The sequence below is a fragment of the Harpia harpyja genome, chromosome 10 (assembly GCF_026419915.1).
Source record: "Harpia harpyja isolate bHarHar1 chromosome 10, bHarHar1 primary haplotype, whole genome shotgun sequence".
Lineage (NCBI taxonomy): Eukaryota > Metazoa > Chordata > Aves > Accipitriformes > Accipitridae > Harpia > Harpia harpyja.
The window spans coordinates 3,103,120-3,110,779 of NC_068949.1; the positions used below are offsets into that span (position 1 = coordinate 3,103,120).

The 7,660-nt window shown below is 36.0% G+C and overlaps 1 long non-coding RNA gene across 1 annotated transcript in view; it reads left to right on the forward strand.

Annotated features, from left to right (window-relative positions):
• LOC128147419 (uncharacterized) overlaps positions 1-6,959 on the forward strand; it is a 110,559-nt gene extending 103,600 nt beyond the window's left edge. The window contains exon 3 of the long non-coding RNA XR_008237019.1: positions 6,909-6,959. This is a non-coding gene — a long non-coding RNA (uncharacterized LOC128147419). The remainder of the gene's footprint in view (positions 1-6,908) is intronic.
• The last annotated feature ends 701 nt before the right edge of the window (positions 6,960-7,660 follow it).

Genomic DNA, 7,660 nt, shown 5'->3' on the forward strand with positions numbered 1-7,660 from the left:
CCATTAACACCTTCCAATATAGTATTAGGCTACTAATAATGATAGTAATTGCTTGTTGAACTTCACAGAACCTGTCTTAAAATGTCATGGGAAATCACCTGTAAACTCTCTTGGTTACAGTTTCCGCTGTCATTACTGTAATTTGCTGCATTGTCCTTTAGATATTTTAGGGGATTGCTTTGTATGAGGCATGTATTCCAACACAAAATTTCTTGCACATCTTTACATTATATTTGTGATAGATTGATGGATGGCACATACCAGAGAGTTTGACCAGAGTCTGGTTAAGAATGGTTATTGCCAGTTGAGCCTGATTTTAGCACAGGAATAAGGAAATGTACTTGGCAGAGTGATTAATTACGTCTGATAAGAATCAATAATCCTGTCAGTTTCTCTATACATCCTCTTTGAAATGATGGATCTACAGTATTTTACAGTGGTCATTATATTATGTGTGGAAATGGAAAGGGGTACATGTATGTGAATGTGGTGTGAAAAACATACAGAAGCGGTGTGATCGTGTAACTAAGAATTACTTAATCATGCTGGTGAAAGTTAATTGTATCATTCTCCACAGAATAAAGAACTATATTCCCAAAAGACATTCATTAACTTTAAACTCAGAATAGCAAGACAGTAACAGCAGTAGCATAATCATCTATATTTTTGCTCTTTTTTTAAAAATAGCATGCTTAATTAAACATATAATTGATTTTTTTGACTAATGGACAACTGATGAAAATAGAAGAAGATATCTGTAATGATAACCTGTTACATTCAAATCTTGGCATCTATAATTCAGAATTACTGTTGTACTGAATGCAGTTGTTTCAGTTACTTAAGTGGGGTTCTTGGGGGGGCGGGGGGGGGTAGGAATTCCTGTGACCATAACAGAGTTTAAGATGGATGTATCTTTATATTTGTTCAGCTGAGTTTCAAAGGTAGAAATATTGTTTCAGGATTCTAGGAAGGAGAAAGAAATTAATAATATAATTTTAGTAAGTACTGTGCTTTGCATTTTCTTAAAAAAAATGCAAGTGGACATTTGCACCATCAGATTGTGCCTTGCTATATGAATGATGAATCTTCTGAAAGAAACTTTCTCTGGATATTTTTAAACTAGGTCTTTATTTTCAGTCCTGTTCTTGTGACTTTGTTTTTGCATCTTATTTTAGCCCAGTGTTCCCTAAACGGCTTCCAAATTGAGCACACTGGAGAGATGTTTAATACCTCAGAAATGGGATTTAAATGTATTTATGCAGCCACAAGCAGAACACTGATATGCCAAGGAGCATATGAAAAGAACATTCTTTTGTTAAAATTCTGCCTTCAAACTGGGGAAAAAAAAGCTTGATGGGTTTCTTTGGCTCTGTCTAAACTCTTCCACCTCCCTGCATGCAGCATCATCAGCCTGCTAGAGGCTGATCACTTGTTCTGAAGAGTGAATTTCCTGTGAAGAGTTCTTAGACAATACTGCCAGGCTACCAATGTCTTTGTCCTACATTATCGTAACAAAACTTTTTTTTTCCTCTTTAAATAGTAAGTCAGATTGAATCTCCAGTCACTCTTCCTTATGGTTGAAGTCAGATGAGATGGCTTAAACTGATCTAACAGCTTGTGGCAACTAAAAGATGCAATCTTACTGCTTCCACGCTTATGCCTGTGTGTGGCTCCAGTTCTGTTCATCTGACCCCTCAGGGAATTGCTTCAGCTCACTAAGCCTGCAGGAGACTAACACAGTAGAAAGTGTGAGTAGTTTTCTGCTGTCTCACTGAGTCGAAACTGTATATGGTGCAGTCAAGGAAGAGGCTATGGGGGGGGTATGGAAGGAGATAGGACTGCATAGCCAGGCATGGAGCAAGTTGGAGAGCGACAAGCAGTTAAGACTCTAGAGTGCAGGGAGCTCTTAAGATTACTTTAGCTGTCCTGCTAAGTGTCTTTGAAGTCTGAATACAAGTATCACTATCTTTGGTAAGTGAACTTGTCACAAACAAAAGGTAATTTTTTGTCAGGGGACATTGCTAAGCAACTGGTAGCACAATAGCAGTTAGAAAGATTTATGTGACATAAGCTTTATTATTTATGTGAAAGTTACGTATTTTCTAGCCAGCCTCTCCTACCCCCAGATCTTCAGTGTTATTTGTTCTGAATTTTGTAGCTGAAGTTGTATGGCACTTATGTCAGTTTTGAAGGTATTTTACAAATGCCGCCTTCTATATAAAATACTTCCTGTTCTCTCCAGGTTGGTAGGGCTACTATATATGTTCTGGCATGGGTGGTTGTCATAAGCAGACTAACACTATTTTGGGGATAAAATTGCCCTTACTAATAAAATTGGGGTTTAAGGTAGAAATTTTTGTAACTCTTGCTTCACAAGAGTGTTTCTCTGATTTCTGTCATTTTTGTGAACTAAATGAGTGGTCTGCAGGGTGAGACAGCCAATTCTTACCTGTTTACAGATCTCAGCTACTGATTTAAACCATCACACAGCTGGCAATATGTTCTTAGAGTGTAATATGCATAATTTATGGAGATCTGTGGAAAGATTTAAATGGTGACATAAGGTGTAGGGCATTAGAGAACTACAATATGGATTCTGAAATTTGCATTTTGAAATTCATCTGCATGTTTACTGCTTAATGTTCTTGTTGCCTACCAGAAAGTGGATATATATATATGTGGCTACTGAATGATGGGCCAGATTTGTTCTCATTCTCTTGACTTCACTGAAGTTGCTCCCGATCTACACTGGTGTAACCGCAGCGCAAGCCAGGTGCTGTTATTCTGCTCCTGGAATCTTTTCTCCATATTGGATGTAGCCTGCTTGTGACATGGCATTTCAGATTCCTGCACAGGCAAGAATTAAATCTAAATATGAAGACAGTTTAGAAAGCTTACTGGGTATTTGTTTCTTACTTCTGACAATGGTGATTCATTCATCCTTTCTTCAATATATGTTTGTTACATAACTTTGGGGTTTTTTTCTTCTCATTTGGTAATGCAGTAATTTAAATGCCAGGAATGCCAAACCCCCTAAATTATTTATTACTTTTTATTCCTTTTGACCAAGACTTTCCTCCAGAGTTTTTTAACGGTTTGTGTATTTAAGATTTTTTTTTTTCAGCATTATTTGTTCTAGGTATTATCTTCCCTTTTTACTAACTTAAAGGTATACTTTAACTATCGCACTGCAGAATTGCTGCTATTTTAGACATCTTTTTTTTTTTATAGTACTATTCTTCCTTAGTTCCCTAATGCTTAATCATGTTGAATTAGTCCTAGAGGATAGAATAATGTTAAACGTGGGGGAGGTGGGGTGGTGTGGAGTTCCCCTCATCCTGTGTTTTTAATTCTCTATGGCTTCTAAAATGTGATCCTCTCTGAGATGCAGATGATGTGTAGGCAGATGGATAGTTTAATGGCCTCATAGACTTTCAGAAGTCAATATACAAACTATATTAACCCCGTGTTGCTAGCAGGCACTTCAGCCTCAATCAGTTACAATTCAAAGCAATTGTGAGATAAGAACAAACGAAGAAAAGGTGGGTCTTGGGTAGGATTTGTATGGAAGTAGCAACTTTGAATAAATGTATTAACGATACTAGATTTTAGGGCTCTCATTTTCAAAAGGTTACTCGCAAAGCTCTCGTGTCATTTCAAAATGACAGCTTGTTGAAGATAAGAATGTAGTATGAAATCTACCTAGCTTAATAGGTTTGGATGGGAGGGGTGCTAAAATAAGACTGATGGTATACTTGCACTTCCTTCAGTCTGCTCCTCTGAATTTTCAGATATACTCAGCAAAATCTCCAGAGAAATTTGAATGGGAAAAATAATTGTGCTAAAAATCAGAAGTTGAACAGTCAGAAAAAAATTAGCAAGTGAATTAATTGGGCTGTTACTTCATCAAGAAGAAAAATACCAGGCAAGGAAAAGCATAAACTAATTTGGTTTTGGTGCAAGTGTAGCAAGCATACAAAGCAAAACTGCAGACTAGGAAATGTGTTTTGTACTTGAAGAGAAATATGATGTAGTTGGGGTGGACGAAGCGTGGCTACATAAAGAAGCAGGGTAAGGTATTGAAACACCAAGATAAAGTATTGAGAAAGTAAGATTTCAGAGAATAGGTGACAAAATGACATCTGCCCTAGGTATCATACTGCTGCTAAGCCTGAAAGTGACTCTGCAGATAACTTCTTGGCTTCTGTGATGTGTCTTCAGCAGCACAGGAGGGCAATGTGTTAGGCTGAACTGCAACTTTAATCACATTATAGGAGTGGCAGGAGGTCAATAATATTTGTAATATGAGCATTTGTGACAAATCAATTGTATAATGAAAGTGATTATAACATCATTAGAAGTCTGATAACCCAGTAACTTTATGATAATTACTTCTCAGTTATAGGGAATAATTTACCACAGGAGATGCTGGAATGTTAGATACAAAGGCTAATAGCTATAGTCATATCTGAAGCATATGTGCCATTTAGTATCAAGTTTGAATCCCATCATTCATTTTAACATTGTAGACTTTTGACAAGCAAGGGCTGGATTTGGAAAGGTAGTTACACGTATATATGTATCTTTGGGTCCCTAAATAACATGGGAAGGATGACTTAAATGTGCCCTTAAATAGAAAGCTGATGGGGGTTGTTTTGATACTTGGGTTTGCTTTTTGTGTCATATCATCATGCTCACTAGGTCCAAGGCAGGGGGAGGGCTGTAAAGAGGTGGTTGAGGGCAGAGGATGAGAATGAGAGTCCACTTTTTGATAGCAGTTAGTAAGGGCATTGGGTTATATCCAACATGAAATTGTACCACATCTCATTTCTGAAAATTAACTTATACTCCTAATTAACTTCTGAGATACTCCCCCACACTCACCCATACCTATTTATTTATTTAACCTATATAGCTGATTAAACTAATTCCTGGGAACTGTGCTTGTGAAGCAAATAGTAGGTTGTGCTCTAAGACTAACATGATAATATGATTTATTATTTATGAAACTGTCCTGTTTGAAGAAAGGAAAATCACTACCTTTCAGAAAAGTTCTTATGCCAGACTATTGACTATCAGAAGCAAAAATTAATTTTTAGTTCTACGAGTTTAGTACTTTGTTAGCGAGGGTTTTCTATCCTATCTATTGCGATATGACTGGAATTTTAAAAAAAAAGGATATGATGCTGAAAACAAAGTATGTGAAGAACAACTTGCCTGCATTGTTTCTGAACTGGATGAGGGAAATTAGTGTGCATTCATGTGGCTTCTTATTCATTCTAATCTTTCTGCTGGCAATTGGTCCGAGTTGCATGTAGGCTGTGTTTTTGCTTGGCACTTGTTAGTCAATTTTTTAAATGGATGTTTTGGAGATGTTTAAAATGCTGACTGTGGCTCTCTTCAAACTAGATATATTGAAGAAAAGTATAATAGCAAGAGAGAAGTATAATATTGGAATTACTTAATTCTCAAGATATTACTGCAACAGAATTTTGATTTATGGGGGATTTTAGTTATCTTCAACTGATTTTTTTGTTGTATCTTTTTGCAAATAAAATTTCCCAGCCCTCAGTAACATACTTGTTGAAGAGAAGGAATTGCTGGTTGTCACTGATTCTAGCACATTGATTGGAGTGTCATGACACAGGGATGTTTCATTTCATTCCTCATTAAGGTGAGGAACTTGGATCCATAAAAAAAATGAATCAAATCTCCATGGCAGCATGTTAATCTTTTTGTCTAAACAGCATGCTTTCCCATTGCATATTTTGTTACCCTGAGGAAGAGCATCCTTTTCTATATACATGTATGTGTATTTAGATGAGTATGCGCACATGCATATATATAGTAAACATTTAAAATTAAATGTGTTAAAGAACTGAACTGAAATTAATCTTATGTAAGAACGCAAAATACAGCAAACAAGCAAGACCTAAACACGTCAGAGCTCCCACTGCTCTCCTGTGACATAGTAATTCAGAAAGAATCCTTCTCCCTCTGTTCTGTGTGCCAAAATGTTTGCCTGTATTTACGTTGTGTTGTTAAAATGCCTGTTATACTGGATTCCACTGGTATTTGTCCTTGTTCATCCATGACGCACCCTGCTTCTTGCTTATTTTCTCCATCTCGTCTTCAGATTTTACTAGTTATTTTTTTTTCCCATCAGGTGGCTAATTGTAAAAAATAAATTATTAAGAGCCTGTAGAGCCTGCAGGAACCCATTAAAAACTCTGCTCCTCTGATAAGGATTTTCTGCTTAGACTTTCAACTGAGATTTGTCAGCTAATCAGCTTTTAATTTGATTAGCACATGACGTATTGACTTTGTTTCATTCGAGGTTCTCAGTCAACATTTCAGGAAGCACCCAGTCTAATTTATCCACATTAAATTCTAACTACATCAAGCAATTTTCATTTTAATACAAACTTTTAATCTCATCAAGTTAGGTGAGATGCGTTTTCCATAAACATATCCTGGTTGGCATTAATTATATTACTATCCTTTAATTCTTTGTTTATGAAGATATATCTAGATTGTAGTTTATTTGTGTGAATGATTTTATAGACTGGAAAAATATTTAAAAACTTGAGGTTTCTGGAAATAAATTGGTTTCAGTCTGTTTTCAAAGTGATTCAGATTTGGGGTGTGGGTTTTGGGTGGTGGTTTTGTGGGTTTTTTTGTTGGTTTTTTTTTCTTTTTTTTAGAATCTTCTGTCACTGAATCAAATGTCCTAATGCTAAAGGGTACTAGTGCTGTTGCACTTGAAATGGAGTACTTAGTTTTAAATGGGATTGGGATTGGTGATAGGCATGAATGTGACTTTTTTTTTTTTTTTTGTGAATGCCCTTACTAAATGATGTGAAATCAATCTCTTCCTACCTTAGTAAATATTTTTGTATTTTTTACAGGTGGTAGAAGAATGTTCGCAGGAGTTGCAGGCCACTGTTAGAACTTCTGGCACCTAGGCTGAGGTAAGAGACTTATCATTCCATCTGTTTTGTTACTCTAGATGTGAAATGTTTGTTTAGACAAAAATTGTGTGGTTTCCTTATGATAGTACTAAACTGAGAGATGTTTATCGGTTTTTCCAAGTTCTGTGGCAGGGGGATTGAAACAGATAAAGTACATTCCTTAATATTTATCCTTGTCTGTAGCACTGAATAAATTAAAATAAAAACTTGTAAATAGCTTCTGGTTAGCCAAAATTTGTCATCCATCCATTTCCCCCCCCCCCCGAAGTCTGTTTATGTGATTTTTGTTTACCTGACCTAAAACAAGTAAGAAATTTTTATGTATGTGTCTGGTATAACAACATAACTTTTTACGTTAATCAGTGTGTTCAAACTGTAGTGAGTTTTTATGAGTGTAAGCACTACTTGGATCAATAAGTAATTAGAGAGTCATAGAGAAAAGTAATTGGCTATGTGGTAGGCAGATTTTGAAGATACGTAGGCAAACAGAAGTCTTGAGTCTTTGTAGCTGGCATAAATGAAATTAGTGGAAAGAGTCTGGATGCTTTTTAACATGCTTTCAGGAAACACTGCATTTTGGAGGCTCTGATGTCTGTTTCACATTAGATCCATTTCACATTAGTTTCCTCCTAAAATTTTTAAGGAAAGTAAAGTTAGAATGTCACTGTGCATTTGTGTCAATTAAAAAG